This window comes from Protopterus annectens, chromosome 1.part2, assembly GCF_019279795.1.
Source record: "Protopterus annectens isolate FY-2018-M chromosome 1.part2, PAN1.0, whole genome shotgun sequence".
Lineage (NCBI taxonomy): Eukaryota > Metazoa > Chordata > Ceratodontiformes > Protopteridae > Protopterus > Protopterus annectens.
Genome location: NC_056727.1, coordinates 823,604,010 through 823,625,319, shown reverse-complemented (window position 1 = coordinate 823,625,319; position 21,310 = coordinate 823,604,010). Strand labels below are relative to the sequence as shown.

The 21,310-nt window shown below is 42.2% G+C and overlaps 1 protein-coding gene across 1 annotated transcript in view; it reads left to right on the top strand.

The window, feature by feature from the left end:
* The window catches only part of RYR2 (ryanodine receptor 2), a 6,224,161-nt gene that overhangs the window by 2,018,907 nt on the left and 4,183,944 nt on the right, over positions 1-21,310 (top strand). The gene's annotated exons all lie outside the window — the stretch shown is intronic.

Here is a 21,310-nt window from a genome sequence, read left to right as displayed (position 1 = left end):
CAGTGAGACAAATGGGTTTTAAGCTGCACAGCTGAATCATGTAACTGTTGTGTGTGTCTGTAGGGGTCCTTCAGGTGAAACTGGTGTGTGAGTGTCTGCATGAACACAGCCAAGCTTTTTGCTAGCTCTGCATTTTGTTATGTTGGACAGGTGCGAGCTGTGCATGATAGAGGTGGCAGTTCATTGTTGTCATCCTCAACCCTGAGAACTGGCTCTGCCAGGAGTTGCACTGGCACATCCACACCCACTGTTAGATGCACTACTGTTACCTGAACATGACTGATGTCTGCTAGGATGCCCAGGACCATGACCCCATGGCCTGCCACGTCTGGGTGTGGCAGCTTAACCAATTGATGAAGCATTGGAAGTACTGCCACTATGGGAGCATGATTTGGCATGGCCATGTTGGCTAACAGAAGAAGATATGACTGACCTACACCAATGAGGATACCATTCTCCCTCCCAGCAGATGCTCCATCACAGACACTGCTCATTCCAATGTGTCATTCATCCGATCCATTGAATTGGCAACAAAGTGGAGGCAGTCACGCATGTCAGCCTGTACCACATCTACAACCTTATGCATTTCTCTGGAGCACCTATGAGAATATGCTTAAGCCTCCATGATGGCCCTAAACGTATGTTGAGTGGCACGGTAAGATACACCTGGATCAGGTGGAGGATGGACAGCAGGCCTCCTCCAAACACCCCTAACAACCTTGTCCACACTTTGGCTACAGCCAGAATCAGTAGGCACTGAAACTGCAGTAACCACACTTCCCTGGTCAATTGTCTTGCCCTCCACCTGCCCAATATATGAGGGCTCATTGGAATGGATAGGCATAGGCCTACTGGCAGTGTCTGATGGAATTACAGGGGATGGCTATATGTTAACCTCAATGTCAGATTCAACCTCTGCACCCCCTAACTGTGCCTCTGTTTGGTCGCCATTGTCATCAGAGTCTACTTATGCTCTGACATCAGGTGGTAGAAGTCCCACACTTCCACTGTTGTTATCAACTGTGATAATAAGCAAAAAGCACAGGAAAAATTAATATCTAAACTACTATATAACACTATACGCTAACAAAATACCAGTGCTGCCGTGTCACCATTAGACAGTACAGCAATACACACATTAGTCCTGACATCAACATCACACACTAAAATATGTCTTTGAATTGCTCATCAGTACTGACATAAAAATGTTTGGCTTACCATCTGCAGATGAGGGTATCCTCTTCATGCCAGATGGTCCTGGAAGAAGTTAAGCAAAAGGTAAAGACAGCATCATCACAATTAACAGTAAGTCATGGGATACTGTATTTACCTCTTTATATGTCCATTAACTATACTTTCAACAAAAACATGGATGAGAACTGCAACCTAAGCTAATCAATCTGAATGTGTTAACTGTAGAAATCTTCAATCCCCCCCCCAAAAAAAATTTCTTGTGAAACAGAAGTAACACATTGATTTAAACTGTTTTACTATACAACAGTATTCAACAATTGAGATACAAACGCCTGCCTGGAAGCTCTTCCTGGGACATGCTTGCTGTCCCTAAAACAGTAGCACCAATGTCGAGGATATGCTGTTCTACACTTTTCTGGGAACTGTCTGGATCCATGACAGTGGGCAGGAACTCATTTGGTGTTAGTGGTTGGTCTGTAGTAGGCCCCCGGTACCCATCCGATCATGGCCCACTGCAGCTTCTCTCCTCCACACAGATGAGATCATGTCATTGGCCCTATGGCACACCTGCTCATATGTTCTGCTGTGACCACTCATGGCATTAACATCATATACAATCTGTGTCAAATCTGCATTCTGTGTGACATATCTCCCTGTCTCTTTTCAAGCAGGAAGGCACCATGTTGCCTAAAAGTGTCAATAATAACCTGAGCTTCAGCAGCAGTGAAGGGTGGTCTTTGAGGATTGAGATGCCCGGGTGCCATAGTCCTAGGTATCCTAAAAGACGACAGAAGGATAATACATATAAGTATCACATAACTACAAAATAACTGTTCCCAGATAAAACAGTAAAGGTAGAATTTCAGTATTACCTAACTGAGAAACATAAAACAGTCTAGCGGTTTGCAATATGAACAAGGGATCTGTAAATGGTTTAATGTGCGGATGGGCTTTGGGTTCCTTTCCATGACAGACAGAGAAGGAACTCCACTTGAATGTCATGTTGATGTTTTCGTACATCAGGTAAAACATTATACGAATGCATAAGTATACCCAGTTAATTTAAAAGAAACATGGTGATCAGGTTTTTTGTGTTGAAGCTGTACTATGATATGGTGATATAACCAAATGTGAAGAGAAATGGTATGTTGTAGCAAAATTGTAAAGAACTGCATTTTGAGAATCAGGACAGTGATGGCAGCTGGAAGAAAAATGGCAAGAGGTTGCTATCATGTTTTCAACAATACTGTCCCTGTTGGTAGCCAATGTCTGCAAGATGATCTCATTCTCAGTGCTACATGTTCCACTTTGAAATGGCATAAAGCTGGTTTCAGTGTGAAGTCTATATCTTCCAACATAGGTGATTAGCCTCTAGTCTGCTATGTCATAAGATATGTCCTGCAAAACTAATTTTGGAAGGCATTCATGTTAGGTGGTGTGATACAATGTCACTTGAAAGTTTATTTTGCATTTAACATATGTCATATTTGGTATGCTTATTTAGTGAATGGAGTTTCTTGTCTCTGCATCTGCAGGATTTTCAGATGGAATATTCTGTTGGAAAATGTATTTTTTTCTGTTTTTACATCATCTCTCTCATTTTGATTAATTATAGGTTTGAATTCCGGGTCTATATTATAACATTGAAGTCTTACAACTTTGAATGTTATAATATCGAACCCAGTACAGCTGGAAATAGCGAAGCTGCAGAACACTGAATACTTTCCCAGGGAAAGTATCCAGTGGGACGTTTCTGCAGCTTCGCTATTTCCTCGACTGTGGAGCGAAGGTTACGGACCGGGTTAAGGTGAGTGTGCGAACGAAGGTGAGTGTGCGATTGGGCGTGGGTTAGGTGAGTTAGGGTTAGGGTGCGGGTCAGGTAAATGTGCGATTGTGTGGACGTGAGGGTTAGGGTGGGGTAGGTGAGTTAGGGTTAGGGAGCGGGTAAGGTGAGTGTACGATAGTGATGGACCTTAGGGTTAGGGTTGGGTTAAGGTAAGTGGATAGCTAGTGGTGTATGTATGGCTTAGTGTAGGGTTTTGTGAAGTGTGTGTGTGTGTGTGTGTGTGTGGATTATTTATTTTGGTGTGCTTGTGTCATGTGTATGTTTGTCGGAACAGCACATTTTTTCCCTGGGAAAAAATTTTTCTGGTGTTTTGCTCTACTGGGTTCGATATTATAACATTTGAAGTTGTAAGACTTCGATGTTATAATACAAACCCTTGAATTCCTTGGTGTATTTAAGAACATCACTGTACTTGGAGTAATGTTATGATCTAATCCACAGGAAAATAGACATGGTCTCATTTAAAAAAAAATTATTTTTGTGAAGAAGTTGTTTGCCCTCCATCTGATCTGAGCCTGTTCTCTTTGCATCACATTTGTATTGTGGGCCATATGAATGTTGTTGAGCTGTGGCTAATCTTAACAAGTACAAGAAAATCTACTGCTTAATTTAGCTATATTGAATGTGCAGCAATATGTTGACTTAAATGGCCACAAAGTAGATTTTACTTTAATTATTTTGATAACCAGGCAGGTGGGCTGGACTAGAATGGTTCTTCTCAACAATAGCACAGAAAAATACACACATTCTTTGAGATTAAAAATTCTTAACATGAATTCTGTTGTTCTTTCAAAGAATGTAGTGCCATGTACAAATTCAGCTTGTTTGTGGTGTAATCTTAATGGGACTGATACATTGTATTTGTACATTGTACATTGTAATGCAGCACTGTTTATGCCTTACATTAATGACTGAGTCTACTGCAGAAAAATAAAATCAGTACTTAATTTGTAAACATATTCAGCTATGATTATTTTATTTGTGCTTCAGCTCAGATAAATAGGTGTTCTACATTACGTGGCATCATTACTGCATAGCATCATATTAAAATGCAGTTTCATTTTGTGTAATACTGTAACATGTTTGTAGTTTGTGTGTCAGAGGTGTTTCTTGTATGAATAATAGCATATTAAGGCAGTCATGGTTAGAACTGATGTGTAGATATCCAGAGCAGTGGTGGGATAAATAAGAATATGTTGTCTTACTGTGTACATGACAGAAGTACTTGTATTGTGCCAGTCTCATTTACAATGCTTATGTAATTAACAGGTGACTGCCCCTTTTAACATTTTAGTCTATACTATGTCATCTTCTATCATACAAATATCATATATTCAGGCCAGACACAGTACAGCCTACCTGTCACTGCTTAAACCTACATTAGTTTTTGCTTAAAAACTGTTGTTCACTAAGTGTAAGGTTCCTTATTCGTAGTGAATTCCAAAATATCAACCAAAAGAGCTTACCATGTACAACAGGTAAAATTGTTTACTGCAGTAATGAAACATTTGCACTTCACAGTTGAGGAAAAATGTGATATAGTATGCCAAGAGAACAAAGGGCATAGGTTCATAGGTAAGTACTAGGCTATCTGCCCGAGGGCATCTATAAGCCTAGCCAGAATGTGTTGGCATTCCCCACCTTGTTAGATTAGTTCCCTGTGCCTCTGTCCAGCAGAGCCACTGCAGTGATCCCCGGAGTAAATTTTCTGTTTCTCATCCACTCGTCAAGGTTTCTCTTGAAGAGTGTTAGTGAGGGGCTTTGCTTAATGTAGATTTTAATCCTGTTCCAAAGCATGGGGAGTCTCTGGGACAAGACTCTATCCCCCCAGCACATCCTATTTATTGTTGTGGTGAGGTTTAGATCCCTAGAGCATGTGGCTCTTGGGGATTTTTCTTTTTTTAGGTGGAGCATGTCCATCAATTCTGGGTTGGACATGGCCTTGTATTTCAGGCCGAGATCATCTCTGAGTAAGCGGTATGCAACCGAGTACAGCTGGAGTTTCTTCTGTCGGGCTGCATAGGGCATATGTGTGAGGCCAGTAATCCTCTTGGTGAGGTACTTCTGTGGTCTTTCCAGCTGTTGCAGGTGTCTTGTAAGGTACATCCCAAATGGGGCACTGTACTCTATGATGGGTCTGATGAGTGATGAGTAGAGGGGCACAATAACCTCTTTTGTTCTAGATGCGAACTCTTTTGTGATTAAGTGGGCTACATAGAAGGATTTTCTAACCACCTTGGCCATATGATTATCAAAGGATAGATTACTATCTACTTGGGTCCCCAGATCCCTTATTACATTTTCTGTATTTAGGGGACTACCATGTATGTGGTAGTTCATGGGTACTTTGTTTTTTTCCAAAGGGGATGACTATGCACTTTTTGGCATTTAGCTTGAGGCCATGATTTTGACACCAGGTATCCGTCTCACTGAGACCCTTCTGGAAGATGTCTGTATCAGCTGGAGAGTCAATTATGGCCTCCAGTTTGCAGTCTTCTGCGAACTTGGTCAGCCATAGTCCTCCTGTGCTTGCCTGTACCTCTGAAAAGTATATACTGAACAGAAGGGGTCCCAGGGCTGAGCCCTGGGGGACGCCACTTGTAACTGGTTTAGAGTCGGACCTAGAGCCTGCAGCTCTCACTGTGTGGGTTCTATCCATGAGACAATTGGCAACCCATCTCGTGACGTAGGAGTTTATGTTCAGGCTGGAGAGCTTGTCTATAATACTAGAATGGGGAATTGTGTCAAAAGCCTTTATGAGGTCTAGGTAGGCTGTGTGGACCTCCTTTCCCTCATCTAAAGCCTTGGTAACTGTCTCAAAGAAGTCCACCAGGTTTAGGAGGCATGATCTGCCCTTAACAAAGCCAAACTGGGTAGGGTCCAATGTTTGAAGGTTCCCAATGTCTCTGTTAATGAATTCCATGTTGATGCGCTCGATAGGCTTGCAGACCAGGCTAGTTAGGCTTATAGGGCAATAGTTCCTGGGGTCTGTTTTGGCTCCACCTTTGTGGAGTGGGATAACTGTTGCTGTGAGCCACTCTATGAGTACATAGTCTATAGAGAGGCTGAGTTTGAACAGTGTGTTTAGGTGAGGGTTTAGTTCATTTTGGAGCTCATGGTAAGACACAGCTTGGGACACCGTCTGGTCCCATTGAAGCTGTATTTTTGGCTTTGGATAGGGCTGTTTTAACCTGTATGTCAGTGATTGCTGGGGCACTACATTCTTCTGATATGGTTATGGGCCCTTTAGGGGGTGAGAGGGGGGTGAAGTTTACACTAAACCTGTCTGCCAGAATGTTGGCAATATCAGTCAGTTCAATGTATTTTGTGCCATTCTGCACCAACTCAGAGCAGATCTGAGAGTTTCCACTTAGGTTTTTGATGTAGCTAAAGAACGCTTTGTGGTTATCTTTGGAATCCTTTGCAATTTTTCTTTCGAAGCTAGCCTTGGATGATTTTATGAGGGATCATAGTTTCTTGCTGATACTGATCAGGGATGTGTTTCCTTCTTGGGATTTTACTTTTTTCTGCACTAGTTTCCTCCTTCTACTGTATAGCTTGTTTATGGCAGGGGTCCACTAGACTAGCTTCCTTTTCTTGGAGAAGTGAGTCTTGGTTTTGCTTGGGATAGCACAATCCATGCATTCTTGCAGGTGCTCATAGAATGCCTTTGTAAGGGATTCAGCAGCTTGGACAGCGTTGTCCTTTAGCATGGAGGCTGTGAACCTTTCCACCTCGGTCTTAAGTAACATGAAGTTTGCTTTTGAAAAGTTTTTCACGGTGGTTTCCTTGATTGGGGGTGGGGGCAGAATGTGGATATCCAGAGTGATTAGTCTATGGTCTGATCTAACCAGCGAGGGTTTGACCTCCGGTATAGAACACCGGTCACCCATGTTGGTGATGACCAGTTCCAATATGTTGTCATCTCTGGTGGGGGTGTTGACCAGTTGATCCAGGGTGTTCAAGTTTATAAATTCTAGGAAGTGTTGGGCAAGGGACTTAGTACTTGAGTAGTTCTCCCAGTTAATGTTTGGATAATTGAAATCACCCAATATTAGGGCGTTTGGTAGAACCTTCATATTTTCTAGTGTCTCCAGAAATGCAGAATGGGGGTCCTGGGTCATGGTGGGTGATCTGTAGCAAGCTACAATTTGAATTGCAGTTTTGCCCATTGTTAGTTGCACATAGAGGATCTCTGAGGCATTGTGCTGTGCCACTAACCTGGAGGTGTGGGTATCCTTGATGAATATGGATACACCCCCACCTTTTGTGTTTCTGTCCGGGTTCTGTGGCTGAAAAGTATGGTATGAGTTATTGCCTGGTAGTGCTGGGGTGCTTTCTGGAGCCTTAAACCAGGTTTCTGTTACTGCACAGATATCGATGCTCTCCAAACTGAGGAGTGCCTTGAGTGCATGCATTTTGAGGTTTAGACTTCTGGCGTTGAGTAGCATTACCCTGTTTTTGGTTACTTGTGCTATTTATGATGGTAGATTTGTCTTTTGAACCTTGCCTAAAAAAGGCACTATGGGGGTGGAAAAAGCCTTGGCCAGTATTCGAAAGCCTAAGGGTGACAGGTGCAAGCCATCTCTTGTGAAGCAATGTGGCTTATCAAGCATGTCATTCCAGGTGGACAGATACTGGATCCCCTTTGACTGACACCAGAAACTTAGCCAATTGTTGAAATTGATCATTTTTTCTTTATACTGTGGCATCATTCTTGGTGAGGGTAGGATGCTACTCAGGGTCAGGGTCATACCGGCCTGGGCTATGTGATCAGAGAGCTCTTCCATGTCTCTTTTCATGTAGTCCAGGGAGGTATGTCTCAGGTCATTCACACCAACATGGACAATGACAGAGTCATATTTGTACTTGTTCTGGAGTGACCTGAGTGCTTGTGTTATGTGGCAGATCCTGGAGCCCGACAGGCAGCTAACTGTAACCTTCTCCTTGTCCAGCCTAGTTAGTGGGACATCAGTGTGCCTGAGTATGGAGTCGCCTATTACTAGTGTGTTGGGTATGTTATTTTGCCTTAAGGGCTGTGAATGCATGGCACACTGATTATGTGAAGTATGTGTTTCATGGTTTGTGATGGGGTGTGGAGGTTGCCTGGGTGTCTGCTTTGGAGGTCTCTGTTACTTTTGCAGATTTTTATTTAGAGCCTCTGAGTATGTTTTTGTGTATTTATGAAGGCATGAAGTACCTATTGTGACAACTGGTAATTTTTCAGTTCTTTATTTTACTGCACTAGATTTTTTTTTTTTAATTTAGGAGGAAGTACTTGAGGGTGGCTTTAAAAAAGGTAAAATATAATAGTGTGGAAATACATTCTGGATTTTTGATTTGGAATGCCTTGCTTCTGCATCGAGTGTGATGCCATGGAAGAGAGTGAGAGTGAAAAATAAGTAGAAGACATGGGGGTTCTGGAGTATCTTTAACAGAAAGCAAGCATTTAAAAATGTAATGGTATCCAAGGCTTAGCAATTTATAAATCAAGAGAACATATCCTAAGGTTAGTGGTTCGTGCAAAAGACATCAGATTACCCTAACTTGTGAAATACGTTGATGCTGCATGCTGACAATATTGAAAATATTTAATATGAAATATTTATATACTAGTTTTGTAATGGTAGTTGAGGCTGTGGAAAAACACAGTGCCTGTTGAAGGTTAACAGTAAGACTCCCCTCCCCCACGTGTCAAGTGCTAGTCTTTCTTCTTTCATGAAAAGACTAGTAGTATTATAGAAAGACTAAAGGTGCAAGGACTTTCACTTATGTTTTGCTAATGTGGTCAATGTGATCGAGCAGGTAGTTTCAGTAATTTGAGTGATGTGTGAAGATACCCTACCTTTCAGGTTTTGGGAGCAAGTTTTGGTCTAGCACACTATCCCAAAATGCATAGAACAATTTTCAGTATATTTATATTTTTAATGTTTTTGTTTTCAGCCCTTAATCCTTCGACCCTGAGCTGAGCAGCATGCAACAGAGATGTTTGGCTGAATGATCAGCCCAGAAAATGGCCAAGTGATTTGTGTGTATGATTGGGTGAAAGTGACCATTACAATTGTAGGGTGACTGTTAAATGGGGAAAAGGAGTGGTTCTGGAACCCCGCAGTGGAAGGACTGGGGATGTAAAAGTACTGAGTCTAAGGTTTCTGTCATTTAAGTAGGTGGTAAATTAATCTCGTACCTTAGTACAGGGGATCAAATCTCTTCAGCTTCCGAATGAGGATGTGGTAACAAGTAAGACTGCAGTTTGTGTTCTTCTCTTCATTTCTTTGTATGTGGAACTTGTTACTAAGAGCAATGCATTAGTAGCTGTACTTTCAATATTCATGCCATAATTATTCTTGTCATGTAGGGGGCCATATGCAGCGAGAGTTTTGTTTTTTTTTTTTTTTGTTATTTGAGAAGACAGTGTAAATTCAAGAAGATTTGAAATGAAAAGAAACAGCTAAATGATTCAGTGGTTTCCATATTTCTGAATAGCCCTTTTTGGTACTAGAAAGGTTGTTGCTGTTTTCAATAAAACCGAGAACAGTCTTTTTGGAAAGATTAATGGTATATCTGAAAGATATAACAAAGTACTTGTTACATGATTTCTGAGTTTGGGTCCATTCAAATACAACCAACTGTGATTTTTCATTTCTTTTATTAGTGCATTTATTTTTACATATATACTGGAACATCATTGTTTCAGTTTACATGACAAAATATGACTCGCATACATAACAGTGTGCTCACCCTTTGTACTATGCACTCACTCCAATGCTATGATTCTAAGTGTACTTTAATGTTTGTCTTTTTCATAATGTAGTATGAAACAAGTGGTTCTATTCCATGATTGTATGTCTTTAGGTATTCAGGACAAACTAGTGAATAAGAGGGTTTTTTACTTGTTTTATTCTTTTGTTAACCTGGTAAGTAGGACAATCCAAATTGGATCTTTTTCAAGAAAGAGCCAAGGAAATTATAAAAGAGCACATCACGAGTAATGCTGAACAAACTACTCTGAAGAATGCAGTCATTCTACACATGCAGATGGTATATCAAGGGCTGCTTTAATGCTGGGTTTGTCTCGCATGTACTGATAGGTAGTCATTGGGAAGGCAGTCATGCTAGAATGTATTTACATTTTGCTTTACTTGTCATGAATAATTTTAGTCGTAGGATGAGAGAAGTCATGGTGAGCAGAGCAATTATAATTTGTTAAACCATAGTGGGACTGGCTGTAGAGAAGGCCCTGCTACATGCATGAGTCTGAGAGCATTATACTAAACAAGTTCTTACTGGGTTGAAACGTATGAGCTAGAATGAGGGAGGTGGTGTTCTAGGTCAGTATGCTGAAGATCAAAGAACTGGAAGTAGATACAGTAAAGAACAGAAGGGCAATTAGTACTTAATAATTTGCTCTACAGTGTTGCTTTTATAGGGGGACAAAGTAGATTTAATGACACATTTTTTGTTATTCCACTCCACAAAGGGAGATCCACCACGGACCCCAGGAACTACTGTCTCATTAGCCTGATGAGCCTGGTCTGCAAGGCCATGGAACATATCATAATCGGACTTATAATCAAATAAATTGGTAATCTCCAAACTCTGGACTCCACCCAGTTTGGGTTTGTAAAAGGCAGATCATGTCTCCTAAACCTGATAGACTTCTTTGAAGCAGTCACCAAAGTGGTAAATGAGGGTAAGGTGGCAGTCACCAAAGTGGTAGATGAGGGTAAGGTGGTTCACACAGCCTATCTAGATCTCACCAAGGCTTTTGACATCATCCCCCACTCTGGAATTATAGATAAACTCACTAAACTAGGTATAAATCCCTATGTTACAAGATGGGTTCCCAACTGGCTCACTGACAGAACCCACACTGTGAAAGTAGCAGACTCAAAATCCGACTTCAGACCAGTGACAAGTGGAGTACCACAGGGTTCAGTCCTGAGTTTTCTCCTGTTTGGTATCTACTTCTCTGAAGTACAGGCTAACACAGAAGGTCTTTGGCTAATGAAGTTCACAGATGACGGCAAACTAGGAGCCATAAACGAAACTCCTAACAATGTAGACATCCTACAAAAGGGCCTCATCAAGACAGATGCCTGGTGTCAAAGCCATGGCCTCAAGCTCAATGCCAAAAAGTGCATTGTCATTCCTTTTGGTAAAAACTCTGTACCCATGAACTACCACATAGGCAGTAGTCTACTTAACACTGAAAATGTGATGAGACCTTGGGACACAGGTGGACATTAGTCTCTCCTTTGATAATCGCATTGCCACAGTGGTCAGGAAATCCTTTTATGTGGCACACCTCATCACAAAAGGTTTCTCATCCAGGAAAAAAGAGATCATTGTTCCCCTCTTCTCGTCACTCATTAGACCCATTATAGAGTACAATGCACCTTTTGGTATGTACCTCACAAGACATCTACAACAACTGGAAAGGGCACAGAAGTACCTCACAAAGAGGATTACCAGCCTCAAACAGATGCTCTATGGAGACCGTCTCAAAAAACTCCAGCTTTACTCCATTGCATATCACCTACTCAGAGGCGATCTCTGCCTAACATACAAAGCTATGTCAAACCCAGAGCTGTTGTACATGCTCCACTTAAAGAAATCCCAATCCATCAGGGCTACATGCTCTAGGGACCTAAACCTTATCACCACAATAAACAGAACATGCTGGAGGGATAGATTCCTGTCCCAGAGACTTCCCACACTCTGGAACAAACTACCTATCTATATAAAACAAAGCTCCACATTAGCCCTGTTCAAGAAAAATGTTGATGATTGGATGGGAAATAGGAAATTCACCCCGGGGATCACTTATGTGTCTCTGCTCGACAGGGGCACAGGTAAATCATTTTCATGGATGGTGAAAGCCAGGATACCTTTTTGGCTAGGCTTATATAGGCCATAGGGCCAATAGCCAGGTATCTACCTATGAACCTATGAACAACAGGTTGGATGCAAAAAAAGAAGAGTAACAATAGCAACATATTCTTGTTTGTGCCATAGCAGAAATGCAGCTTTGCCCCCCCCCCCCAACCAGTACAGGCAAATGACACATTTTGTTAACAAACCATCATTGAAATGCTAAAAGTACTTTCAAATGAACTGTCCCTGAAACATGTCTACTGATTTAACACAGAATATTCCATTTTAAGGTATTGCCAATCATGTGTACCTGTGAAATGCCTTGACAAACATGCCCATGGCATCAGTACACTGAAAATCTGAAGGTAATGCTACTCAATGCTAGAAGTCTAAACCTCAAAATGCACTCTCTTGAGGCACTCCTAAAAATGGAAAACATAGATATCTGTGCAGTAACTGAGACCTGGTTTAAGACTCGAGAGAGCACCCCCGCAATACCAGGCTACAACTCTTACCACACGTTTTGGCCACCAAACCAGAACCGAAACACTAATGGTGGTGGAGTGTCCATATTCACCAAGGATTTTCACACCTCCAGACTAGTTGCCCAACAAAATGCATCTGAAATACTACAGGTGCAACAAACACTAGGTAAGACTGCAATCCAAATTGTAGATTGCTACAGATCCCCCACCATGCCCCAAGATTCTCAATACACCTTTCTAAACATACTGGAAAATATTAAGATATGACCTAACACTCTAATACTGGGTGATTTTAACTACCCGGCTATTAATTGGGAAAACTACTTGGGTACCAACACATTTGCCCAATGGTTCTTGGAATTCATAAATTCCAGCACCCTGGATCAACTAATCCATAGTCCCACCAGGGGCTCAAATATCCTTGACCTGGTCATTACCATCATGGGAGATTGATGCTCCACACCAGTGGTCATACCCTCGTTGGTCAGGTCTGACCATAAGCTAATCACCCTTGACATCCACATCCCACTTCCACCCCCCAGTAGGGAAACCTCCATAAAAAACTTCTCCAAAGCCAACTTCGTATTACTCAAGTCAGAAGTTACAAACTTCATGACACCCATGCAGATGGGAACTGAAAGTTCGACTGTCGAATCCTACACTAAGGCACTGTAAGAACATATCCATGGGTGCATAAATCGTGCCATTCCAAATAGAACCAAAATGCTCTCCTCCAAAAAAAAAAAGGAAGCCAATCTGGTGGTCCCCTGCCATAAATAAGTTATACAACCAGAAGGAAGAAACTTTTGCAGAAAAGAGGAAAATCCCAGGATGCAAAAAACTCCCTTACCAGCCTCAGTAAGAAGCTGAGATCCCTCATAAAATCCTCCAAAGCTAGTTATGATAATAAAATTGCCAAAGATTCTAAGGGCAACCACAAGGCATTCTATAGTTATGTCAAAGAATCTAAATGGTAATGCTCAGATCTGCTCTGAGCTACAACAGAATGGCACTAAATATACTGATCCCAAGAATATTGCAAATATCCTAGCAGATCAATTCAGTGCCATCTTCACCCCCCCCCTCACCCCCCTAAAGGGCCCATCCCAATACCAAAAGATTGCCAAATACTGGCAATCATGGCCACACAGATAAAAAACCCACTCTCCAAAGCTAAGACTACAGCATCCATGGGACCAGATGACATCTAGGGCTGTGTACTACATGAATTTTAAAATGAACTGGCACCTCACCTAAGTGTCATGGTTAATCATAGCCTCACCTCAGGCTTCGTGCCCAATGAGTGGCGCACAGCTACAGTTATCCCACTCCACAAGGGGGGATCCATCTTGGACCCCGGGAACTATCGTCCCATCAGCCAGATGAGCCTGATCTGCAAAGCCATGGAACGCATTATCATGGAACTTATAAAGAAAGACATTGGCAACATTCAAACACTGGACTCCACCCAGTTTGGTTTCCCAGGAAAGTCCCAGTATAAAAAAAACTCCCTCACTAGCCTCAGTAAGGGCCGATCTTGTCTCCTCAACTGATTAACTTCTTTTAATCAGTCTCCAGATCCGTGGAAGAGTATAAGACAGTCCACACAGCCAACCTGGACCTCGCCTAGGCCTTCAACATCATCCCCCACTCTGGAATCATAGATAAACTTACTAAGCTAGGCATTAATCCCTACGTCACTCGATGGGTCCCAAATTGGCGTACTGACAGAACCCACACTGTAAAAGTAGCCGACTTCAAATCCAGCTCCAGACAAGTGACAAGTGGAGTACCATAGGGTTCAGTCCTGGGACCGTTCTTGTTTGGCATCTACTTCTCTGAAGTACAGGCCAACACCAACGGGCTCTGGCTAACAAAGTTTGCAGATGACTGCCATTATTGAATCCCCAAGTGATGTGGATATTCTACAAAAAGGCCTTATATAGACAGATGCTTGGTGCCAGAGCCATGGGCTCAAGTTCAATGCCAAGAAATGTATTGTTATCCCCTTTGGGAAAAACCATGTACCCATGAATTACCACGTAAGTGGCAGTACACTAAACACCAAAACTGTGATAAGGGACTTAGGGACACAGGTGGATAGCGGTCTCACCTTTGATAACCACATCGCCACAACAGTCAGAAAATCCTTCTATGTGGCACATCTCATCACTAATGGCTTTTCATCTAGAAAAAAGGAGGTCATTGTCCCACTGTACTCATCCCTCATTAGACTCATTATAGAGTACAATGCCCCATTTGGTATGTACCTCACAAGATGCCTATAATAGTTGGAAAGGCCGCAGAAATACCTCACTAAAAGAATCACAGGTCTAAAGCAGATGCCTTATGCTGACCATCTAAAGGAACTCCAGCTATACTCTGTCGCATATCTTCTACTCAGAGGTGATCTCTGCTTAACATACAAGGCCATGTCAAACCCAGAGTTGTTGGAAATGCTACACTTAAAGAAATCCCAGTCTCTCAGAGCCACACGCTCCAGGGATTTAAACCTGGTTATCACAATGAACAAAACATGCTGGAGGGATAGGTTCCTGTCCCAGAAACTCCCCATACTCTGGAATAGACTGCCCATACATGTCAAACAGAGTACCTCTTTGGCCCTCTTCAAAAGGAACCTTGATGACTGGATGGGAGATAGGAATTTCACCCAGGGGATCATGTCAGTCACCATGCTAGACAGGGGACCAGGGAAGTAAATGTCCTGGGTAGAAATAGCCGGGGAACTGTTATGGCTGGGATTGTATAGGCCCTAAGGCCGATAGCCTATTACCAGCCTATGAACCTATGAACTAATGCATGCAGATAAAAGTGTAAAAAGCCTTTGCTTCAGATTTTTCTTAATTACATTCAGCATATACAGTGTGTGGCTTGCAAAGTGCAAGCATACCTTCTCAAGTTCAGTAATCCTCTGTTCATATTTATCCCAAAGTAATAATCTCTTTTCTGTGTTCTACACATAAATAAGTCTCCTCACTTTCAGTTTTCCTAGCTACAGTGAATATAAAAAGTTTACACATCCCTGTTAAAATGCCAGGTTTTTGTGATATAAAAAATGAGACCACAATAAATCATTTCAAAACTTTTCCCACTTTTAATGTGACCTATAACCTGTACAATTCAATTGAAATTAATGTCAAATGTTGTGTGATATGTGATGCACATCAATTTGGTAACATGCAGAGCTAGAACTATTGACCCATAAGCCTTAAAAGCCTTACCTGCAAGGCTAGGAAAGGAATCAGCACAGATTTTATCCACAGGACCAGTGACCTTCAGCACACTTGACCTGCCCATTGTGGTTTTGTCAGGGGTAGATATTACTTATTAAACCTAGTGAGCCTTGTTGATACTGACCACAAAGACCTGGATGAGGGATAACAGTACATGCCACCTATCATGAGTTATCCAAGGCCTTTGACACTATCCCACATTCAAGCATCATAGAGAAAAATCTCCCATCTATAAATGGACCCATACATTACTAGAGGGATAGCCAACTGGCTCACCAACAGAACACATACTGTAAAAGTTGGGGACTGCACCTCCACGACTAGACCATTTACCAGAGGAATACCACAAGGATCTGTGATGGGCCCTTAACTGTTTGGAAACTGTTTCTCTGAAGCCCCGGCAAAGGTAGATGGTCTGTGGCTTACCAAGTCTGCAGATGATGGTCAACTGGATGCAGTCATATAAAGTCCCCCAACAATGTTAATTTATTACAGAAGAGGCTGACACAGACAAATGATTGATGTCAAACTCATGGTCTGAAACTTAAAGGAGAAATTACCACATTGTCTCTTTTGGCAGTGAAGTACCCCTGCTAATTATGATATACAAAGCACCCCTGTAAACTCAATTGCAGTGTTGCAAGAGTTGGAAACACATCTTGATAGCAATCTACACTTCAATCACTATGTGTCCATAGTGGTGAGACACACATTCTACATTGCACACTTTGTAAATAAGGCCATCAGATCCAAAACCAAGTGGTTCATAGCTCTGATGTATTCTACCTTTATCAGACTTCTAATTGAGTACAGTGCTTCCTTCTGTTTGTACCTCACCAGACACCTGCAACAACTGAAGAAAACACAGAGGTTTGTGACTGGGAGAATCCAGGGCCTCCAAAACATGACATAAATGGAAAGACTAAAAGACCTGTCACTGTACTCAGTATCATACAGGTTGCTCAGAGGTGACCTATGCCTGGCCTACAGAACAGTCTCAGACCCTACCCTACTGGAAATGCTGGACATCTGCAAATCAAATGGGACAAGAATAACTTGCTCCAGGGATCTCAACCTAGCCTGTGGCATAAATAGAACATGCTGAGAAGAGAGATTATATATCCCAACAATTGCTACTTCTCAGTAATAGGCTCCCACTGTGTATAATGCAGTGCTCCTTAATAACCCTGTTCAAGCGCAACCTTGACAACTAGATGGGTGATTTTAAATTCACCACTGAGGTGACACCTACAGTCGGTGCTGATCACAAAATTGCTGTGCTAACAATGATCATCTAATTATGCTCAATAAGGGTATTTGTGATTTTACACAGCTAGGCTCATAAACAACCCTTGGGCCATTAGGCTAGTACCTTCCTATGAACCTCTGAACCTATGAAGGTATCAACCTATGCACACCTTCCATCTTCTCTCCATCATGCCCTGCTGATGTCATCCACTATAAGTTGACCTGCAGTCTTATAAAAGTCAGAGTTGTGCTGTGGCATATGCATAAAGTACTGAGCTTTGTAGTCTGTGCACTTAGGTAGGAGTTCTGTTCTCACTGCAGTCAACCATGTGTGTGTATAGATAGAAGAGCAGAAGTGTGTATTCTACAGTTACTCTCCAATCACATGGATTGACAGTATTTTGATACTTGCACATGGCCACACATCCATTTCATGGAGACCTCCCTACATCTTCTCTCCAACATGCTTTACTGATGTCATCCACTATAAGCTGACCTACAGTCATGTAAAAGTCCGTCTAGTGCCATGGCGCTTGAATAAAGTACTGAATTCTGTAGTCTGTGCACTTAGGTAGGGTTTTGGTTCTTATTGCAGTCAACAGTCAAGTGTGTGTGTGTGTGTGTGTGTGTGTGTGTGTGTGTGTGTGTGTCTGTGTGTGTGTGTGTGTGTGTGTGTGTGTGTGTTTGTGTGTGTATGTGTGTGTGTGTGTGCTCTTGCTTGACATTACAGAGAGCCATTTACACCAGCATGTGGGTCACTGTTATTGCCATATTCTCCTCAACAGACACTGCTGATGTCATCACTGTTATTGCCATATTCTCCTCAACAGACACTGCTGATGTCATCAGATATATCTTATTTCTGTATATGTACTATTCCCACCAGGGCAGGGTCAGAAACTGGCCTGAAGGTCAGTCAGAGTCACCTCATCCTATATGATACAGATTACAGTGACATGGCTTTCAGTATATCCACATATATCATGACATGGTTTGTTAGCCCTGTGTTTTCTTGGTGAGAAACCGTTGTAGTCTCTCCAGCTGCTGCATGTGTCTGGTACGGTACATGCAATAGAGAGTATTATACTCCATTAGTGTTCTGATGAGGTTTGAGTACAATGCTGCCATGCAATCCTAAGATCTGAATATGATAGTGTGACTTATGATGTGCACAACATAGGCTTTCACTACCAGTGTGGACACTTGGTGGTTGAAGTTCAGATTGCTATCTACATGTGTTGCTTGTGCTTGCATCACTGGGTTTAGCACAGCAGGACTGTTGTCAGTGCTGTAATTAGCATGGAATTCCACTCTTCAGAAGGACAAAATATACACACATTTCTGCATTTATTTGTACATTGTGTGGCGTTGCCACCACATTTGTCTGTGTTAGCTCCTCCTGTAATATGTTATCATCATTGGTGGATTCAGTGATTGTACACAATATGCAAGAATCAGCAAACATGGTAAGCCAAAGGCCATATACTTTAGCCTGAACTGTCAAGAAATAGATTCCAAACAGTAAAGGTACAAGCACAGATCCCTGGAGTTCACCAATGGTGACAGCTCTATTGGTACAGGTTGATTCACCAACTTTCATGGTATGTGCTCCGTCAGTGAGCCAATTGGTTACCAATCTAGTGACATAAGGGTTAACTCTCACCTGGGAGAGTTTCTCAATGATACCTGAGTGGGGAATTGTGTCAGAACCCTAGGCCATATCAAGATAGGCAGTATGCACCATCTTAACTTCATCCAGGCCTATCACATGGAGTCAGTGGCCTGTGACAACATCGCAGATCACCTATGATGTAACTCAGCACATGCACCTTCCTGATATGGTTGAATACACACTTCAACACATCTTCCTCATGGGCTTTGTTCCTGTAGAAGGGTGTACATCAACATGCATCCATCTGAGTTAGGGGACAGAGCACCTGATACATGCATGCATAGACACATCCTGACTCTCTTCAACTGTGAAGTAGACCAACATGTCGTCATGGATCTTTTCTAAATGGACACTAGTAATAACTTTGCTGTGTGCAACAGATCTGTGTGAATTGTTAATGCTACATCATGTCTGTTACATCTGATAGATGTCCTCAAAGAGGTTATTGAGGGCATGCATGTTGGCAGCACTATCATCCTGTGGAACCTGTCCAGGCCAAGGCATTTGACACAGATTCACACTAAGGTATTCAGTCAACACTGTCAGATGTGGCCATAGGTAGCTATATCACCAAGTGGGTTGACCAGTGTATCACATATGTGGCATCTCACTATGTTGAAATATATAAAGTGACCTATAGTTCAGGTTCAGTGATCAGGTTCACACATCAGGGCTGTCTGCTAGATCCTTTCCTGTCCACTATTCAAGTGAGGCACATCACAGATGACATACACATCCTGTGTCCAAACAGCTGCAGGAAGGATTACAGATTGTGGGAAATCATTGACTCCAGGTGGGATATGAGTATAATACAGACAGTATCAACACACACCAATGATTGTTGCCACAGCCATGACAACACCTGCAATGGCAAGAAAACATGGAGTGATTTGTTACATCAGGTAAACAAGCACATGACCCAAGTATAATGTAGACATCACGTCCTATAGTCAGACCAATAGCCATGTGACCTGTGTCCTGGGGTAGATGGTAAGTGGAGCATCCACCAGCATGTGGTTACAGTTCTGACCAGGGGTGGCCCGTGCTATTTGACTGCCGGACTGCAGCCCCTCCAGCTGTAAAAAAAGAAAGAAAAGAAAAGAAAATACAAAGAAAGAAAAGAAAAAAAAACGATCACAAATAGCGGACCTTCGCGCATGTGCACTAGCAGCATTTCCAATATCCAGACTGCTGCTGAGACAGTCTGGAGCATGCACAGACTGTCTCAGCAGCAGTCCAGATTAAGAAGCATTCAAGTGCAGAGATCCCAGAAGTCTATGCAGTTGTAACTGCATAGACTGTCACTGGAAAGGGATCAGACTCAGACTGCAATGTCGGCAGGCTGGGAGTGTCATTGGGGAAGGACATCTTGCAGGCTTGTAGTGCTCCAATGAACAAGTGGAAGGATTTAATGCTCCAACGGACGAAGCTGTGAAAGGATTTCAGACCTGTCCCAGGTAGTGTGTGTGTGTGTGTGTGTGTGTGTGTGTGTGTGTGTGTGTGTGTGTGTGTGTGTGTGTGTGTAATGCCCCAGGTGCTACATGGTGGTGGGTAGAGAATAAGGCTTGAACCCTGTACCTTGGCCCCAGGTGGCAAGAGACTGAATTCCCTACCCACCACCATTTGTAAAAATGTTGCAGATTTATCCCTCATACATGTTCTGTTCCTCATAAAATCTGTGGTTTCTGTATTTTTGTGTCCTTACAAAACCAGTAGTGCATTGGTGCAGTGGTAGCATTGTTGCCTGACAGCTACATGTTCTCTGGTTTGATTCTTGGCTGGGGTGCCTTACCTTCTGTGTGGAGTCTGTATGCCCTCCCTGTTTTTGTTTCCTCTAGTGTCCTCCCATCTTGCAAAGATGTGTCTGTCTGGAGTGTTTCTCCCTGGGCCGCTGCTAAAAATTAGCTTTTGCTCCAAGTCAGACTTTCCTAGTTAACAAATGTTAAAAATTACACGCATTTGAATATCAGACTTCATATTCTTCAGAAAGTGCATGGTAACACAAAAGCTTTTATTCTAGCACTTTTCTAAGTGTATAAGATGGATATTTGAAATTTGTCCCTATTTTTGGGACTGTATTCTCCCATTATTGGCTTCATCCAAGTTTTGTGCTAAGGTTGAGAGCTATGGTAAGAACTGAATTCACTGAATATGTTTGGGGGCTATATTCCCCCATTACTGGCTTTGTCCGGGTGTTTTTTGCTAAGAGGTTGAGAGCTATGGTGAGAATTGAATTCACTGAATGTTTGGGGGCTGTATTCACCCATTATTGGCTTTGTTCAGGTGTTTTGTGCTAAGAGGTTGACAGCTGTGCTATGGTGAGAACTGAATTCACTAAATGGTAGCCATTTAAGTTTCTGTCTTCCTCTTTCACAAAACAGCTGATTTGGCATAGTGGTATGTTGCTCTGACTGTTTTGCACAGGGTCCTGGATTTAAGGCTTGGCAGTGAAATGTATGGTGGTAACACAGCATTTTATTCTAGCAACTTTCCAACATTATACAAGCAATGTTTAAAATGTGTCCCTGGTTTTTGGGCTTTTGTCCCCCCCCACAATAAACTTTGGCTTTTTCCAGATTTCTTTGTGCTGCAAAGTTCAGAGATACAACTGAGTGAGTAGATTTACAAAGAGCTGAGAGCTGCAGGGGAGCAAAAGTTTAGTGCTGCTTATGCTGAGTCTGCTTGCATTGTTAGTAGCACAACAGGTAGTATACTTGCTTTTGATGCAGAAAGC